This window comes from Ailuropoda melanoleuca, chromosome 15, assembly GCF_002007445.2.
Source record: "Ailuropoda melanoleuca isolate Jingjing chromosome 15, ASM200744v2, whole genome shotgun sequence".
NCBI classification, from domain to species: domain Eukaryota; kingdom Metazoa; phylum Chordata; class Mammalia; order Carnivora; family Ursidae; genus Ailuropoda; species Ailuropoda melanoleuca.
The window spans coordinates 30,887,014-30,905,490 of record NC_048232.1 but is presented as its reverse complement, the minus strand read 5'-3'; the positions used below and the strand labels follow the sequence as shown (position 1 = coordinate 30,905,490).

General features: G+C 37.1%; 1 protein-coding gene across 3 annotated transcripts in view; it reads left to right on the top strand.

Moving 5' to 3' along the window:
- The first annotated feature begins 1,621 nt into the window (after positions 1 to 1,621).
- CUL2 (cullin 2) overlaps positions 1,622 to 18,477 on the top strand; it is a 96,405-nt gene continuing 79,549 nt past the window's right edge. Inside the window, exons 1-2 of one of the 3 annotated variants that reach the window (XM_034643529.1) lie at positions 1,883 to 2,058; positions 3,103 to 3,190. The gene's annotated coding sequence lies outside the window, so the exon portion shown is untranslated. Of the gene's footprint in view, positions 1,806 to 1,882; positions 2,059 to 3,102; positions 3,191 to 18,477 lie in introns of those variants that run through there. The other 2 variants (XM_002925411.4, XM_034643528.1) reach the window with 2 other exon arrangements.

The following is an 18,477-nucleotide window of genomic DNA, read 5'->3' as shown; positions in this document are numbered from 1 at the left end:
ACCACGTTAGAATTAAAAAGAAATTTTAAAACCCTAATTGTTAACTGAAAAAGTAATAAGTGCAAACACAGTTTAACATACATCACATGTTTGTATGAAAAATAACCATTTTGAGATATTCTACTTATCTTGACATGGCTTTACATTTTTTGCATATCTCTTTAATATCTGACTTAATAAAAGCATTCTCTATGATTCAAGTATGTGAAGAAAATAGGAGGCCTTAGGAGAATTTAATAGTCTTTTCGGTTAAGTGTGGATATTTTTCTCTGACGTTACAGAGAATTTGGTAAGTGGTAATTTCTTAAAGGTTATTTGCAGTGAAGAATCTGAAACCATATCAAGGAATCTTTTGTACTTTGTTTTTATGTGTGTGCAACACAAGCACACATACACACATGTATGTATTGATCTATCCATTGGTCTATCTGGCACTTTGAATGGATCTTTTATCCATGAAAGATTTTTTTAATGGCCTGCATTGGTCATTTGGAAAATATTGGTTCACTGTGGCATGTAGATCTTTCATATGTTGACATATCTTATCATACAATATCAAAAAGTCCCATTTATTAATATCACTAAAGTCTGTAAGCTATTTTTTTTAAAGAGCTGCAGATCATTAAGATTTTTTATTTATTCATTTGAGAGAGAGAGAGCACAAGCAGGGGGAGAGGCAGAGGGAGAGGAGGAAGCTGACTCCCGGCTGAGCAGGGTGCTTGAGGTGAGGCTCAATCCCAGGAGCTAGAGATCCTGACCTGAACTGAAGGCAAATACTTAATTGACACCTTAGTCACCCAGGTGCCCTTAAGCTGTTGTTAACCTTACAAATCAAACTGCCAGTTATTTTAACAGCAAAAGACGGGTTTATTTGAGAATATCAGAGAGTTGCAATTGTGGACAAGCAAGCAAACAGGATTTTAAATGGGCTTTGAAGGATTGGTACAAATAGTTTTAAGAAAGAGGGTTGGAAGGGAAAGGGTTTGAAGAACAAGACTCTTAAGATCTTGTGGATACGAAAGGCAAATAAGGAATAAAGCCAGGCTTTTGTTCCCTGTGGTTCTGTGTATATGAGGAGGTGGTGGGTGAACCTACATTTTTGTCAGCATTATCGGTTAAAATTAAGGAATTAACACCTTTTAGACTGATGTGGTGGTTTTCGGAAGGTGGGGACACAGTGGTGAAGACCGTGAACGGAAGTTCCTTTATTTAAAATACATTTATGTCTCAGAATTTATCTATAGACAAAAATCCACTGGAAAAGGAGTATGTCAGACGGGAACATAATTTTGCTAATATATTTTTGACAATTTGAAAAGCCTATGGAAGTGTTGGCAAGGAGATTGTAAATGTCAGAATATTCACATAGGTCTGAAACAACTCAAAGGGAAAGTACTTTTGTTGAAAATACCTTTCTGACATATTGTTACTAGTAGTGCCAAAACTTGGTGGGTACTGAGTCTCTCGATCTCAGCGAACCGTGATTGTCTCATTAACAGGGAATATCGCAAGGAGTCACTTTGAATACTGTTTTCCGTGGCCTTTCGCAATTGCACTAAATCGGGCTCTCTGCGCTTGCCGTAACGCGGACTCTACCATTGCTTTCCGAGGGGGGATTTGGAGGTAGCGGAAGAAGGAGCCCGAAGGGTGTGTGTGGGGGGGGAAAAGCCGGGCGCTCCGGAGGACGGTTGTTTTACGGATCCCGTAACCAGCCCCTCCTACTCCCCTTTCCCCTCTCCCCGCCGCCCCTGTCCCGTCCGGGAGCGGCGGCGGCCTTGAGCTTTGCTGTATTCCCGCGGTGGCAGGTGAGCGTCCGGCGCGCGGGCTCCACGGGCTTCGCTCCCCACCCCCCGTGTCTCCTGGGCCGGTGGCGGCGGCCGGCCGGGGAGGCGGCTTCGGCGCACAGTAATGGCAGCGCTGTGAGCAGGGGAACGCGAGCTGACAGCCGCCGCCGCCGCCGCCGCCGCCCACCTTCCTCACCGGGGGCTTCGTCCTTCACTCCTTCGGGCTGCCTCCCCCTCCCCTTGTCCCCTGTCCCTTGTCCCGCTTCTGCAGAAGGTAACCCCGCTGAGGGTCGGGGAGCCGGGCTGCAGGCGCCGGGAAACTTCCCTTCCCGGTTAATGGGTGGCGGGGATGGGGCGGAGGAAAGGAGTTGGGGGCGAGAAGGGGGGAGGGGAAAGGGATGGAAGGGGGGCGGCGAGGGAAGATGGTGTCCTGTAAGTGACCCCGGCTCCCCGGAGCGCTGACCCCTAAGCCCGGCCACCCCCTGGACTGGATCCTGGGCCTCCCCTACCCGGCCTTGGCCGCCCCTCCCTCGGCCCCATTTTCTTCCGAAGGAGGGAAGGTGGGAGTGCTTGTACTCTTCTGCTTGTTTACGAGCTCACACGGATACACAACTCTGTGTTTGGGGGCGTGTGTGGGGGCATCAATTTCTTACATCCTTACCACGAGTATTTTCACTTTTGTTTCCGCAGACAGTGAAGATTGATAGCTATGGGGAGGAGTAACCTACGTGCACTCCAGACCTGTCTCTACACTTAGGGTCTGGTGAAATAAGATCCTTAGACTCCTCAGAGCACTTACACACTAGGGAGTCTGGACCGTTCCCTACAACCCCTCAGATACGTGCATGTAAATAAAACATCTGTGAATTGCACACTGTTATTGTTAAATCATCTCCTTTCCCACAGGGATTACTATTACCAGTTGATGGGTGGTACCGTGTAAGTTTAAATTTTGAACATAATTACATTAGATAACTAGAATAGATAAGATTTGAAGATATTAACGTTCACTCTAGGCTCTTTGACTTGACAATATAAAAATCTTCGAACTAGATCTGTCCCAAATGTACCTTCAGAGTAAACTCTGGGAAATAAACACTTTGTTCTCATTGATTACTGACTACCAAGTAGATACCTTAAAGCACTCAAAAGACTATTCCCTACCCTTTAGAGTCTCACATTCCTTTCCAAGGCAGACAAATTGGTTATACTTTGCCTCTTTTACCCAAATACAGTGTTTGGAAGACCCTTCCAAAAGAGTCATAGGTGAAATTACAGATGTACACAGTGTTTTGAGTTATCCTTTTTTCCTTTTCAGATGCTGTTTATAATTTGGGGAAACATTTCTGCAGTGTGCATGCGCATAGTGTGTGCAGAATGCCTTTTCTATGAATTTGAATGTTCAGGTGCATCTGAAATAATCTCTCTCTCCATCCTCTGGTGATTTTCAGTGTTTGATGAAAGTTAAGATGGTTTATCCGTGTCTTTTATCCTCACCAGTTTGTCATTTTAAAATTAAGTGATGTGGACCTTCTTTAAAGTCAGTTTTGCCTTATCTGTCAGTTAAATATTAGTACCTGGCTCGTATATCAAGTATTATTGCAGGCGTTAGGGATACAGCAGTAAGCAGAACATGTGAAGTTTCTGCCCTCCTGGAGCTTCAATTCCGGTGGGGGTTGGAGAGATGGATAAGACATAAATAAAAATAATTTCAGAGGGGCGCCTGGGTGGCACAGCGGTTAAGCGTCTGCCTTCGGCTCAGGGCGTGATCCCGGCGTTGTGGGATCGAGCCCCACATCGGGCTCCTCTGCTGTGAGCCTGCTTCTTCCTCTCCCGCTCTCCCTGTTCCCTCTCTCGCTGGCTGTCTCTATCTCTGTCAAATAAATAAATTAAAAAAAAATCTTTAAAAAAAAATAATTTCAGGGACTCATTAAGTGCAGTGAAAGAAAAAAAAAATGGGAAGTTGTGGTAGTGACTGAGAAAAGACTACTTCAAGTGCCCTGGTTGGGAAAGACTTGTCTGAAGTGACCTTTGCCCTGATACCTGGAAAGTCAGAAAGGTTTTGCCTTTGGAGTCTGAGGGAGGAGTATTCCTATCTAAGGAACAGCACAGGGAAGTTCAAAGAGGTGGTGTAAAGCTTGGGGTCAGTAAACTGAAAGAAGCTCAGTGCATGTGGACCTTAGCGGGGGATCAGAAGTTAGATCAAAGCCAAGTGCCAGATCTGGTGAGGTCTCATTGTCCAAAGAGTTTGGCTTTTATTCTTAAAGTACATTGAAAAGCTATTGGAATTTTTGTGAAACTGGAAGTGATCTTGTCTGATTTACAGTCTGACTGCAGGGAGATTGGATAAGGAGAGAAAAGAAGCAGACCAGTTAGAAGGCTGTGGTAGGTTAGGGCCTGGCGTGTTAGAGACAAGTTAAAGATTTTTGAGGTATATTTTGGAGCTAAAGGTATTGATTGAACTTGTGGCTTGCATGAAAGTGCGGTTGGTTGGGACAGGGGTGACTCCTGGGTTTTGGATTTCAGCTGGAGGGTGGTGATGCCATGTATTGAGATGAGAAAGTGGTGAGGGAAGCATGTTAACATGGGGATACGCTTGGATAGGACATGTTAAATAGGAGCTGTTAGATGTTCAGGTGGAAGTGAGAAGAAGTAGGCAGTTGGATATACAAGCTGGAGTTCAGTGAAGAGCTTAAGAAGTCATTGATTCAACAAATGTTTTTCAAGCACCTGCAGTGGACCTGGCAGTGGGGATATAGTAGTGACAAAAATCTCCGTCTTCGTGGGACTTAAATGCTAGTGAGGAGAGAAAGAGTTGGGGCGTCATCAGCTCTTATCTGTTGGTTTATTTATGTTTTGAATAAAAACTACATTCACATAATTCAAAATTTAAAATGATGGGGTACAGAGTGAAAATCTCCCCTATTTTTTGTCTCCTGTTACACCCAGTTTTTGTGGCGCTAAAAAGAGTTCATGTTTTCTTACATACCTTTCCCAAGATATATTTTATGCACATATAAACAAATATGTATATACTGTTCTCCCCACTTTGCCAGAATGGTAGCATACTTCACCTGCCTTGATGCCTTGTATTTTATAGAGTATGAAATGGTGTTTATGTTATGAAACAGATTGAGACCACCTAAGGAAAGAATGTAGAGAGAAGTGGAGAAAGCCTTGGAATACTGCAACATTTTCTAGTTGGTCCCTGCTGTCTGAGTTTTGGAGTTGTTCAAAGAGCTGTTACTCTTTGTGAGACTTTTTACAAAAGTTCGCACTGTTTCTTTTGTGTTCCACCTTTCTTATCTGCCTGTTCTCTTTATAAGCTGGAAAATGCCTGATTGTAATTGAAGGCAGTGTTTTCGTGTATATACTGTCAATTAAATTCAAGAAAATTGTAGATAGGATCATCCCTGGAATCTTAATATTATGAATACTTTTGACTGATTATTTTTAAGTCTAGGAAAAACAGGCAGAGATTTGGAATGTTAGATTTATAACAGGTTATTGATACTTGAGATGTATGACTGAATCCTTGCTCAGTAATCAGTTAATCAAAATATCTGTTCAGAGTGATCTGGCTCTTTGCCTGGGTTTGAATCTTAACAGTAATGTTTCTATTATATTGCAGATGTTAGTATAATCCTTGTATTATTATCTTTAAGAATATTTAGAGTCATCCTATGTTACTACTTTGTGTTTGGGAAGGCATATTGGAGATACTACTAGAACAGTGTAGGTCTTTTGATCCTTAAAAGTTTTGAGACAGTGAGTAGTGTTAAGATCATTAGCATTTGCTACAACCGTTGGGCTGCAGTTGAACCCTGTTGATTGACCAATCTGGAGGAGGGGAGATGGAATATTTTTTAATGAATTTATAATGCTTTATATATTGATTGACATTTTGATTTTCAGTTAGCTGTCTTTAGCCAGTGACTTGCTATGCAAATTTATCTACCTGTTTTTTCCTGAGATTGTTCTTTTTCTTTTCTTTTCTTTTTTTTTTTTAAGATTTTATTTACTTGAAAGAGAGAGAAGGAGAGCACAGAGGGAGAGGGAGAAGCAGACTCCCCTCTGAGCAGGGACCCCAATCCAGGGCTGCATCCCAGGACCCTGGGATCATGACCTGAGCTGAAGGCAGATGCTTAACTGACTGAGCCACCCAGGCGCCCCTGAGATTGTTCTTGATTTAAGAATTGTTTTGTTTGGTTTGATTTTTGTGGTCATTATTTTTATCTTTACTTCTTTTGTATTCTTTTTTGCTGGAGATCAAAGTAAGCTACTAGTTATTAGGTTGGAGAAATATAATCTTTGATGGAAAATATTTAATAGTACTTTTTGGGGGCGCCTGGGTGGCTCAGTCATTAAGCGTCTGCCTTAGGCTCAGAGCGTGATCCTGGTGTTATGGGATCAAGCCCCACATCAGGCTCCTCCGCTGGGAGCCTGCTTCTTCCTCTCCCACTCCCCCTGCTTGTGTTCCCTCTCTCTCTGGCTGTCTCTCTCTCTGTCAAATAAATAAATAAAATCTTTTAAAAAAATGTTTAAAAAAATAGTACTTTTTGAAGCATTAGACACTGGTTATGTATAAGACTACCATTTGAAATATGTGTAGTGAGTATGTTAAGCTAACTTAAATTCTGTAAATGTACAGGTGTTAATGTTCTATTTGAAGATTTCAGTTATCTAAATGATTTTCATTTATGTACTTTAACATCATACATGATGTTACTCTTGTAATTTAATCATTAGCCTGATTGTGTGTGTCAGAATTTTTTTTATCAGCGAAGTTGACAATTTATCGCTTTTGTTTCTCTTACCAGCGGTAAGTTTCTTGAAGGCAGCATCTCTAGCTCCTGCAAGTACATAAGTATCTCAATTATTTAAGTCTTGTTTCAGTGTAGGTTGCTTTTCAAATATTGAAATGTTGGATTTGCCTACCCTGTGTAAATACTTCTGAATTTCTCAACTTTATTTTAACTCACTTGAGGGAGAGAATGTATAGGATACTTAAAAATATTTTTTTTTGAATTTCGGAACATACACCTTCACCCAGGTACCTTTCACCCAGCTTTCCCTAATGTTAATAACTTACGCAACCAGGGCACAGTGATCAAAACCGGAAACTAACATTGGTACAATACTGTTAACTAAACTATAGCCCTTATTTGAATTTCACCAGTTTTTCCAATAATGTCCTTTTTCTGTTTCATGATTCAAGCCAGAATCCTACATTGCATTTAGTTGTTGTGTCTCCTTAGTCTTATCTGATCTGTGATAGTCTTTTCTCTTCTTTCATGACCTTCCCTCTTGTGATGAGTGTGTGGTCATTTATTTTGTAGAATGTCTCATTTTGGGTTTGTCTGATGTTTTCTTGATTTATTGAAGTTTTGCATTTTTGGCAAAAATACTCTAGAAGTAATGTTGAATGTAATGTTGAGTCCTGCATTCAACTACTAAGGTTGAGTACAGGATGTCAGTGTATCCTGTTCGAGATGATATTAATTCTCATTTGGTGGACGTGATGTCTGTCAAATTTCTCTACTTGTAAAGTCACCATTTTTCTTGGGGAGATTCTTTGAAACTGTGCAGATATCTCTGTTCTCAAACTTTTGCCCACTTGTACAGATCTTGCCTGTAACAATTATTATAGTGGTGTTCGTCTGATGGTGATTTTTTTCTCATTTTCTTCTACATTTATTAATTAGAATTTTTGTGTAGGGAAGAACTGTCCCTTACTTATTTAGTAATTTGTTTGTATTAGTATTGAGTCATAGATATTTGTTTTTTTCTATGGTTTATAATCTAATGCTGTCATTATTTTGTTGCTCAGATGGTTCCAGGTATGGTCTTCAGGTTGGCTCTTTGTCTTTTCAACATGCCCCCATTCTCTTTTCTTTAGGGAAACACTTCTTTTCTGGCATGATAACATTTTCTAGGTTTATCATGTGTTTCTGTGCTGAGACCCTGGAATCAGTCACTTGTCCAAGAGCTCCAGTTCCTTCTATTGGAGATCATATTTAGAAACCAAGATCTGAATGCTATGTGTGCTTATTGCTACTGAGGTGTCATTGCTCCTATTAGGCCCTCTCCGCAGACAGAGCTAGAAATATATGTATGTATACACATTAATCCACACATATACAAACATCCATATTTATTTCTGTATCTTTTTATCTATGTGTGTATTTATTAAAAACCATGAGTTCATAGTGATAACTCTGTGATTTCAGTCAAACACTGTAGAGTTTATGCTAGCTGTCCCCCTTTGTTTATAATTACTGTTTTCTGACAGTGAGAAATAGAGTATACTTTGGTATGAAATGACCAGAATAATGAATGTAACAAGAAGATCCCCAAATAGTCCTGACCTTAAGAAACATGTTAAGCTGTCTTTCAAAATATTTCTTTTATTTGGTAAAGGTCCATATAAACCAAAAGTAGTCACATTTTGTCTTCCTAGTTCTAAGTTTTGTTGTAATTACATTTAAAATTTTTTTAGAGATCACTTTGCACTGAGATTTAGATACTTTCTTTTGCATCAGAACTTTGTTGTCCATATGATCTGGATTTTAAACACTTAGAACGACTGTGCTTTTTTTGGTATTTTTTTTTATTGTGGTAAAATGTACATAACAAAACTTAACCATTTTAACCATTTTTAAGTGTACAGTTCACTAGCAGTAATTGTACTCACATTGTTTTCACAACCATCACCACTATTTTCAAAACTTTTTCATTATCTCAAATAGAAACTGCAGCCATTGAGCAATATTCCTTTTATGTGTATTGCATTTTGCTTACCCATTCTTTTGTTAATGGGCACATGAGTTCTGTCCACCTTTTGGCTATTGTGAATAATGCTGCGGTGAATGTTGTAACACAAATATCTTTTCCATTCTTTGCTTTTCATTTTCTTTGTGTATATACCTGTAAGAGCAATTGGTGCTCTCATATGGTAATTCTATATTTAGTTTTTTGAGGGCCTGCTGAAATGTTTTCCATGGTGGCTGCACTATTTTACATTTCCCACCAGCATTACATAAGGATTCCAATTTCTCCACATCCTCACCAACATTAGTTATTTTCCATTTTTGGCTTGTTTGCTTGTTGTGATAATAGACATCTTACTAGGTGGTGAAGTAGTATCTCATTGTATTTTGGATTTCCATTTCCCTAATGACTTGTGATGTTGACCATCTTTTCATGTGCTTGTTGGCCATTCGTGTATCTTTGGGGGAGATGTCTGTTCAGGATTTTTGCCCATTTAAAAATTTGTTGTTGTCAAGATGTTCTTTATATACTTTGGATATTAATCTCTTTTCAGACATATGAGATGTAAATGTTTTCTCTCATTCTGTGGATTGTCTCATTCTTGATAGTGTCCTCTGATGCATGAAAGTTAAATTTTGATGAAGACCAATTATCTGTGTTTTCTTTTGTTTGTGTTTTGGTATCATACCCAATAAATCATTCTTAAATCCGATGTCAAAGCTTTCCCCCTGTGTTTTCTTCTGTGAGTTTTTAAATTTTATATGTTTAGATCTGAAGTATAGGTCTTTCTTCCATTTTGAGTTAAGTTTTGCATATAATATAAGTAAGGACAGTGTATTTTGTGTGGATTATCTATAGATGGCTTTATATTTGCACTTAGTTATCTCCAAACTTTGACTAGCTTGGCAGTTAAATTTTAGAAGGCTAAAAATCAGTTATAAAGAAGGTAATCAAGGATTAAGGAAATTGGCATTATGATGAAAGGAATTGTATTTTTTTCCTATCTGAAATAGGTGAACATTAAAATGAACTGCTTATGAGAAAAACAGAATTAAAGAAAGCCTTTTAAATTGATATATGGGAATAAAGTATGAGAGAGTAAAAGCATATAGATTTCAGCAGTGGTACAGTTTTGGTCTTCATTAGATTCAAAAACATGGATGGAAAACTTAAATTACAGAAAAGAGTAGAAAATAATACTACCTAAACTTAACATTGTCCAGCAAACTTGAAATGTATTTATAAATATTGTCTTTACTGTTTTTATGTTGTGCAGATGGAGAAAATGAAATAGCAGCCAGCCTAGGATCACACTGTCATCGACAGAGTCAGTTTAGAATATTAGCTTCCTGATTTACACCTTTTCGTTTTTGAGACCAGTATTTTCCTTCTTTCCTTCCTCTCTTTCTTTCTCATGGCTTGTTTGTTTTCTTTTGTTTTTCAAGTAAACTCTACCCCAGTGTGGGGCTTGAACTCTCAACCTGAGATCAAGAGTTGACCCTCAGATCAAGAGTCACAGACTCTACTGACTGAGCCACCCAGGTGCCCCTCTCTCTTATGTTTTGACATCTGGCAGAAACTTTTCCACCATCCTGACATTCAGCTTTTTAGGTGGGACTTGCCTTCTTTTAGAAGGCATCCACTTCCTCTGAGCCAACTCTAGTTTCTACAGTGGCAAATAATAAATGCAGTACAGGACAGTGGATGAGAGCTTCATCTTGAAGCCAAATGGATCTGGATTCAGATTCGGGGATTGCTAGTTATTAGTTATATATGTATTTTACCCAAATTTTCTAAATGTCAGTCTTTTCATCTTTAAAACAGGGAAAATGGTAATAGCTGTTTTAGGGTTATTCTGAGGAATTGATGAGATAATGTATGAAATGTATTTAGCATGGTTTCTGGAATATATGAAGCCAATAAAGCTTTGCTATTATTATTATTATTACTGTTATTATTATTATTATTAACAGCTCTGTAATTAGATGCTTTTATGATGATTGTAAGGAATGGGCAAGGTACATCTTGCTCAGGGTCCTTCCTGTAGGAAAATTGTTGTCATTATTTTGCATTTCTTTTTATAACTTGCTGTGTTGGATTGTCTTTATTATTATTTTTTTTAATATTTATTTTTTTAAGAGAGAGAGCACAAGCAGGGGGAGGGGCAGAGGGAGTGGGAGAGAGAGAGAAGCAGACTCGCTGCTGAGTAGGGAGCCTGACATGGGACTCAGCCCCAGGACCCTGAAATCACAACCTGAGCCCAAATCAGGAGTCGTATGCTCAACTGACTGAGCCACCCAGGTTCCCCTGGATTGTCTTTATTCTTTACCTTAAGGGACACTCAGGTGAAAGAATGGGATTGTAAGAGGTTGTGTTGTCCCTGCTGTTTTTTGGATTTTTAAACAGGAAGTGGTGAGCAAAGGTGATGTGTATTCGCCATAGCTGTTTCACCTTTTCTTATTCTCCCGTGTCTGTGTCTTCTACAGCTGTGCCAGGATTTAAGTGGGAATTAATACATAGCAGCTCACAAGTATATTAATTTGAATGGAAAAAAGGACCAGTTGAGAAATAATGATAAAGTTGATAGGAATTGGAAGATGAAGCAAGGACTCTAAATTTTATTACAGCCAATAATAAACCAGTAGAAACTGATTAGTATGTGATTCCCTCCTCCATATAAAAGCTTTGTAACCCATAACAATGCAGATAAAGCAAATTATAAAATATTAAAATATTAGTCTTAGCGTCTTAGCCTATATTTGTGAGAAAAGGTTTAAATTCAAGATTTTTAAATATATGTGATTTAATTTAGCTCTCAAAAGAATAGGATGACAAATATTGCAATTCTTTGGGTAGTGCAAAGACAGGATGATTAGGGTAACCCTTTTTAATGTTTGGGTAGATCAGGCCTAGGAAAAATAGTGCTCTGGATCTTGTAATTATTTGTGGAAAGGCTGGTTGGTCACAGCTTTGTTTAGCATGCATGCCAGGGGGAGCTTGCCTGCCTTTGAGGGAGTTAGACAAATTCAAGTTCTCTAACTCATTTGAGATATTTATATGAGAATGGCTTTCTTTTTCTTTTTCTTTTTTTTTTTTTTAAGGCTGGTTGGTGTCTTAAATTCATTGCCTAAATTGTTAAGAAAAACAGTGAGAAAGCAAGTAAAAGGAACATTAAACTTCATGTTGATAAGAGTGGTGTGAAAACTTGAAAAAAAGTACAGTCTGTAGAGACTTGGGGGAGAATCTCAAGTTCATTGAGGAGAGAAGGGTCTTTAATTCCAGTCAAGTGGGTTTATTTTGGAAGCATTTGCCTTCTATAACTTACTTGTAGTGTAAATACATTCCTTACTCCCCCCGTCCTCTTTTTTTTTGAGATTTAAGGGTTTCTTCCAACTGAGATTGATGAGAGACTTCTGTATTTCTCTTTACTATTTTTCCCCTACTTCATCTTTTTTTTTTTTTTAAACATATGATGGAAATGACATTTGTGGAGCAGTTAGAGTTCCATGGATCAAATCTTACTGCAACAAAAAGCATTGTACCCCATGCCTCATAAATAACAAAGGTATCTTTTGGCTCTATTTATTGGCTCACTCATTTGAATATAGTAAGATGAAATTGTTTAGATGCAATCTTGGAGCTTATTTTTATATGAAATGACAGCATTTTTAGTCAGTGTGTAGTAGAGGTAGCATTTCCTATGGAAATGAAAATACTGCAAAGTTAATAATGTTCTGTATTGGGCCTTAAGTATTTTCTTTCAAATTATGTTAATTATAATGATATTAATTAGGATTTAACCTGCTCTAAGCTCACTAAATGTCATTTGAAAAACTAATTACGGTATATTGACTATCTGAAATTTAGGCCCCAGTATTATATTATTGGTAATTTTTGGATGGCCAAATTTTTGTCAGTGGTGATCAATACTGAAATAAAGAGTCATCATTTGGTTGTTTTGTTTTGTTTTGTTTTGTTTTTTTACTAAGAGTAGAATCACGCACGGGGTGCCTGGGTGACACAGTTGGTTAATCATCTGACTCTTGCTTTTAACTCAGGTCATGATCTCAAGGTTGTGAGATCAAGCCCTGCGTGGGGCTCCACTCTCAGTGCAGAGTCTGCTTGAGACTCTCTCTACCTCTGCCTTTGCCCCTTCCCCCCCATGTGTGTATGCACGTGCGTGTGTGGACTCTCTCTCTCTCCAATACATTTTTAAAAATGAGATAATCACAATATTAAGTGTTTAGCCTTTTAGATTATTCATAAATCGTACTTTTGGAAGTCATCTGAAATGTGGCATACTAAAGCATTTATTAGTAGTTAAGCTGTAGTCACCCTCATCAAGATGTTAAACATGGTTGTACATTTTACTAAAATAGTTTATACTTCAAATAAAATACTTATCCAATTATGTGTGTCAGTTCTGTACCTAAAATGGAATGTTTTGAGATTCTTTTACTGCTTTACCTGCTGAAATGTAATTATCCAAATCAGTTCTTTATATGAAAAATGTTCATGGGTGCCTGGGTAGCTCAGTCGGTTAAGCATCTGTTCCGCTCAGGTCCTGATCCCAGGGTCCTTGCATCAAGTCCTTCATGAGCTTTTTGCTGAGTGGGGAGCCTGCTTCTCCCTCTCCCTCTGCCTGCCGCTCTGCCTACTTGTGCGCTCGCTCTCTCTCTCTGTCAAATAAATAAAATCTTAAAAAAAAAGGAAAAATGTCTAAATGAAGAATAATATTGTTTCAAATTAAGATCCATCTGATCTTGGCAAAGTTATTTGTTTTTTATGTCTATTATTCATAAATTTGTTTTTAAAACAATTTTGTCAGGCTATGTTAACACATCATACTTTAGGTAGTAACGTGTTCTTTGGAGCTCTCTTTTAACCTCAGAAACCTAAAACTCACTGGTAAGTGAAAATTCTTAGTGACCGGTCAGCTTTTAGTATTCTGAGGAATGAAGTATGTGTAGTGAGGAGAAAAACTTAAAAGAGATTTTAGAACATTTCTATCGGAAATCTAGATAGCTCATCTATTTGATTTTCCTGATTACTTTTTTATTCTCATCTTTAGGTTACTTAGCTATTCTCTTAGAACTGATAACTTGTTTTAAAATCTTTGTCATCAGAATATTATTAAAATATTTACCAACTTTTGGAAAGATGTCAGAGTGGTAAATTAGACAGAATTTTTTTTTTGTTAAACAATAAAATATATAATGGATATTAAAGATTGTAAGTTAGTCTTTGAAGAATTTTAATCAGAGTGTGTGAAATAATCAGGTATGCATTTTGGAAAGCTTACATTGGTCATAGTTTGTGACGTGTCAAGGGGTCAAAAGAGGATACAGGCATATCACTTAGGAAGCTGTGGCAGTGATCAGGTAAGAGGCGGTGGTTTTGATTAGGATGTCATTGGGAATGGGAAGAAGTGGATGAATTCAAGAAATGGTTAGAAGATAGAGTTGACAGGACTTATTGATTGGATTGATTTGTAGAGGAGGATAAGAGAAATCAAGAATGACTAATAAAATTTCTGGCTTGAGGAACTCTGGGTGATATCATTTACTGAGATGTGGAATACTGCGGAAGGATGGACATCTTGAATTTGAGGGGTCATGTTTATGGAAGTATAACTTAGACATAGAATGTTCTTTGAATTTTGACAAATTTATATGGTCATGTAAGTACCATCGCAATTACTATCACGCCAAAAGTTTCCTATTACTCTTTTGTAGTCTTTCTTGAGCTTCTGACAACCAGTAATCTGATGTATGTCCATGTATTTTTGCCTTTCCCAGAATGTAATGTAAATCGAATCATATGATATTTAGTCAAATGAGTCTCTCCTTTCACTTAGCTAATGCTTTTGAGAATCGTCTATTGTCCGTGTATCAGTATTTATTCCATTTTGTTGCTGAATATTATACCACAGCGTGGATGCACCATGTTTTGTTTTTCCATTCATCAGTTGATGGACGTTTGGGTTGTTTCCAGTTTTGTATCTTTATTTCTAACGTATAAATACTCAGGAAGGGTATTGCTGGGTTAAATGAAAGGTGTGTATTTAAGAGAAACTGCCTAAGTTGTTATTTCATTTTGAATTTCCACTTGCACAAATGAGTGTTTGTTGCTCCACATCCTCATCGGCACTTGATTCGTCAGGTTTTTGACCCATTCCAATAGGTCATAAGTGGTATCTTATTGAGGTTTTAATATGCATTTTTCTAATGACTGATGATGTTGAACATCTTTTATGTACTCATTTGCTGTCAATATTTCTGAACTCTTTGGGTCTTTTGGCTAGTTTTTAATTGGATTGTGTGTTTTCTTATTACTGAGCTTTGAGGGTTCTTTACAGAGAGTTCTTTGAGAGTTCTGGGTACTAATCTTATGTGTGTGTGTTGTGTATCTGTCATATATCAGATCTATATCTCACAAATATTTTCTCCCAGTCTGCAGCTTTTCATTTTCTCTTCATTCATTTTTTTTCTCTTGAGGTATAATTGCCATATAACGTATTAGTTTCAGGTTTGCAACATAATAATTTCAGTATTTGTATGTATTGCTAAATGATTACCACAGTATGTATAGTTAACATCTGTTACATAGTTAGAAAATTTTTTTTCTTTTGATGAGAACTTATAGGATTTACTCTCCTAGCAACTTTCAAATATATATTATATGGTATTATTAACTGTGGTCATCATGCTGTACATCACATCCCCAGGACTTATGTATTTTATAACTGGAAGATTATACCTTTTGACCCCCTTCACCTATTTGCTCACCCTTTACTCCCCACTTCTACCAGCCACCAGTTTATGTATGAGTTTGTGTTATTTTGTTCCATACAGATTTTAGCATTGTTTTTCCTATTTCTGTGGGGAAAAAAATGCTATTGGAATTTTGATAGGGATTGCATTGATTCAGTAATTTGCGTTAGGTAGTATGGACATTTTAATACGGAATAGCTTTAGCATGGAATATCTTTTCCTTTGTGTTTTCTTCAATTTTTTGTCAATCAGTGTCTTACAGTTTTAAGTGTATGGGTCTTCCACCTCTGTGGCTCCTAGGTATTCTTTTTGATGCAATTGTAACTGGGATTGTTATCTTAATTTCTATTTCTGGTAGGTAGTTATTAGTGTTTAGAAGTACAACAGATTTTTGTGTACTGATTTTGTGTCCTACAACACTACTGAATTAGTTTATTCTAACAGTTTTTTGGTGGAGCCTTTAGCATTTTCTATATATAATATTGTTATCTGCAAATAGTGACAGTTTTACTTCTTTTCTAATTTGGATGCTTTTTACTTATTTTTCTTGTCTAATTGCTGTGGTTAGGATTTTCCATAGTATGTTGAATAAAAGTAGTGAAAGTAGATATACTTGTCTTAAGGCTTTTAGCTTTTCACTCTTGATTACAATGTTAGCCATGGGCTTCTAATATATGGCTTTTGTTATGTTGAAGTACATTCCCTAAACCCACTTTGTTACAAGTTTTTATCATAAATGGATGTTAAATTTTGTTAAATGCTTTTTCTGCATCTATTTAGATGATCATATGGTTTTAATACTTGATTTTGTTAATGTGGCATATCACATTGATTGAGTTGAGGATGTTGAATAAATTCCACTTGATCTTGGTGTATGATCCTTTTCATGTATTGTTGAATTTGGTTTGCTAGTATTTTGTTGAGGATTTTTGCATCTATGTTCACCAGGGATATCAGCCTATAATTTTCTGTTCTTGGCGTCCTTGTCTCATTTTGGTATCAGGGTAATACTGGCCATGTAAAATGAGTTTGGAAGGGTTCCATCCTCTTCTGTTTTTTGAAAGAGTTTGAGAACAATTGGTATTAATTATTTGAATTTTTGGTAGAATTTACCAGTGAAGCTATTTGGTCCTGGACATTTGTTTGCTGGGAGGTTTTTGATTACTGATGCAACCTCCTTACTAGTGATCAGTCTGGTTAGATTTTCTATTTCTTCATAATTCAGTTTTGGTAAGTCGTATGTTTCTAGGAATTTACCCATTTTTTAATACATTGTCAAATTTGTTTGCATATTATTCGTTCATAGTCATTTCCTAGCGATCCTTTATTTTTTCTGTAGTATCAGTTGTAATGTTTTCTCTTATTTCTGATTTTGATTCTCATTTTCTTCTTGGTGAGTCTAGCTAAAGGTTTGTCAGTTCCGTTTATTTTTTCCAAGAACCAGCTCTTAGTTTCATTGATCTTTTCTATTATCTTCTTACTCTTTATTTCACTTATTTCCACTGATCTTTGCTATTTCCTTCCTTCCATTAACTTTGGGCTTCCTTTGCTCTTTTTTTCCTAGTTGCTTGAGGTGTGAAGCTAGTATTTATTTGAGATTTTTGTTGTCTCTTGTAGCATGTATTGCTACAGGCGTCCGTCTTAGAATTGCTTTTGCTGTATCCCACAAGTTTTGGTATGTTGTATTTTTCATTTTCCATCCCTTTCAGTCTTTTTTTATTTCTCTTTTGATTTCTTTGACTCTTTGGTTGTTCAGTAGCATGTTGTTTAATCTCCATTTATTTGTGAACTTTCCAGTTTTCTTCTTGTTATTGATTTCTAGTTTTATGCCATTGTGGTTAGAGATAATGCTTGATAGGATTTCAGTCTTCTTAAATTTATTAAGATTTATTTTTTGGCCTAATATATGACCTATCCTGGAGAATGTTCCATGTGCACTTGAGAAGAATGTATTCTGTTGCTTTTGGATGGAATGTTCTATATATATCTATTCAGTCCATCTGTTCTAAGATGTTTAAGGTTGATGTTTCCTTCTTGATTTTGTCTAATATAAGTTAACTATCCCAGCTTTCTTTTTGTTTCCATTTGCAAGGAGTATCTTCCATCCCTTCACCTTCAGTTTGTATGTATCCTTAAATCTGAAGTGAGTCTTTTGTAGGTGGCATATAGATGGGTCTTGTTTTTAAATCCATTTTGTCACTCTTTGTCTTTTGGTTGGAGAGTTGTGTCCATTTACATTTGAAGTAATTGATAGGTATGCACCTACTGCCATTTTTTTTGTCAATTGTATTCTGGCTGTTTTGGAGCCCCTCTTTGTTCCTTTCTTTCCTTGCTCTCTCCCTTTGTGGTTTGATGACTTTATTTATTGGTGTGCTTAAATTCCTTTTTCTTTGTCTTTGTGTATCTTTATCTTTTGTGTCTCTTTTGTTTTGCTTTGTGGTTACCGTGAGGCTTACATATAACAACTTATATTTGTAACTGTTTAAATTGATAACAATTTAAGATTGAAAGCATTCTAAAAGCTCTACATTTTTACTCTCCCCCGCATTTTATGTTTTACATCCTTTTGTGTATTGCTTAACTAATTATTACGGTTGTAGTTATTTTTACTGCTTTTGTTTTTTAACCTTTATAACTAGCTTTATAAGCAGTAATCCACTACCATTACTATATATTTATCATTTTCTTGCCAGCATTATTCCAAGACCAGAAGTTGTTAATTTTGATGAAGGCTAATTTTTTATCAGTTTTTTTCTTTAATGATTCAGGCTTTCTGTGTCATAACTAGGAAATATTTGCTTAATCTTTTGCTTAGTTTTTAAGGTAATCTACATAAATTATCCCCCAATTCTCCACCAGAGCTGCTCATTCCTTGCAGTGTCCAAACAGGTTATGCAGTGAGGGTGGGGTGGGTGAGGAAGGAATGGGTCAGGCAAAATATGGCTCAGGGGCCAAATCCTTCCCTCTCCCTGTTTTTCATAAGTAAAGCTTTATTGGAACACAACCATGCTCATTCATTTGCTTATTGCCTGGCAGAATTGAATTAGTTGTAACAGATCCTGGATGGCTCTCAAAGCCTAAAGTATTTATTATCTACTCCTTTACAAGAAAAGTTCATTGACAATCTGTTAGTTTCTCCTTCCCCTTTT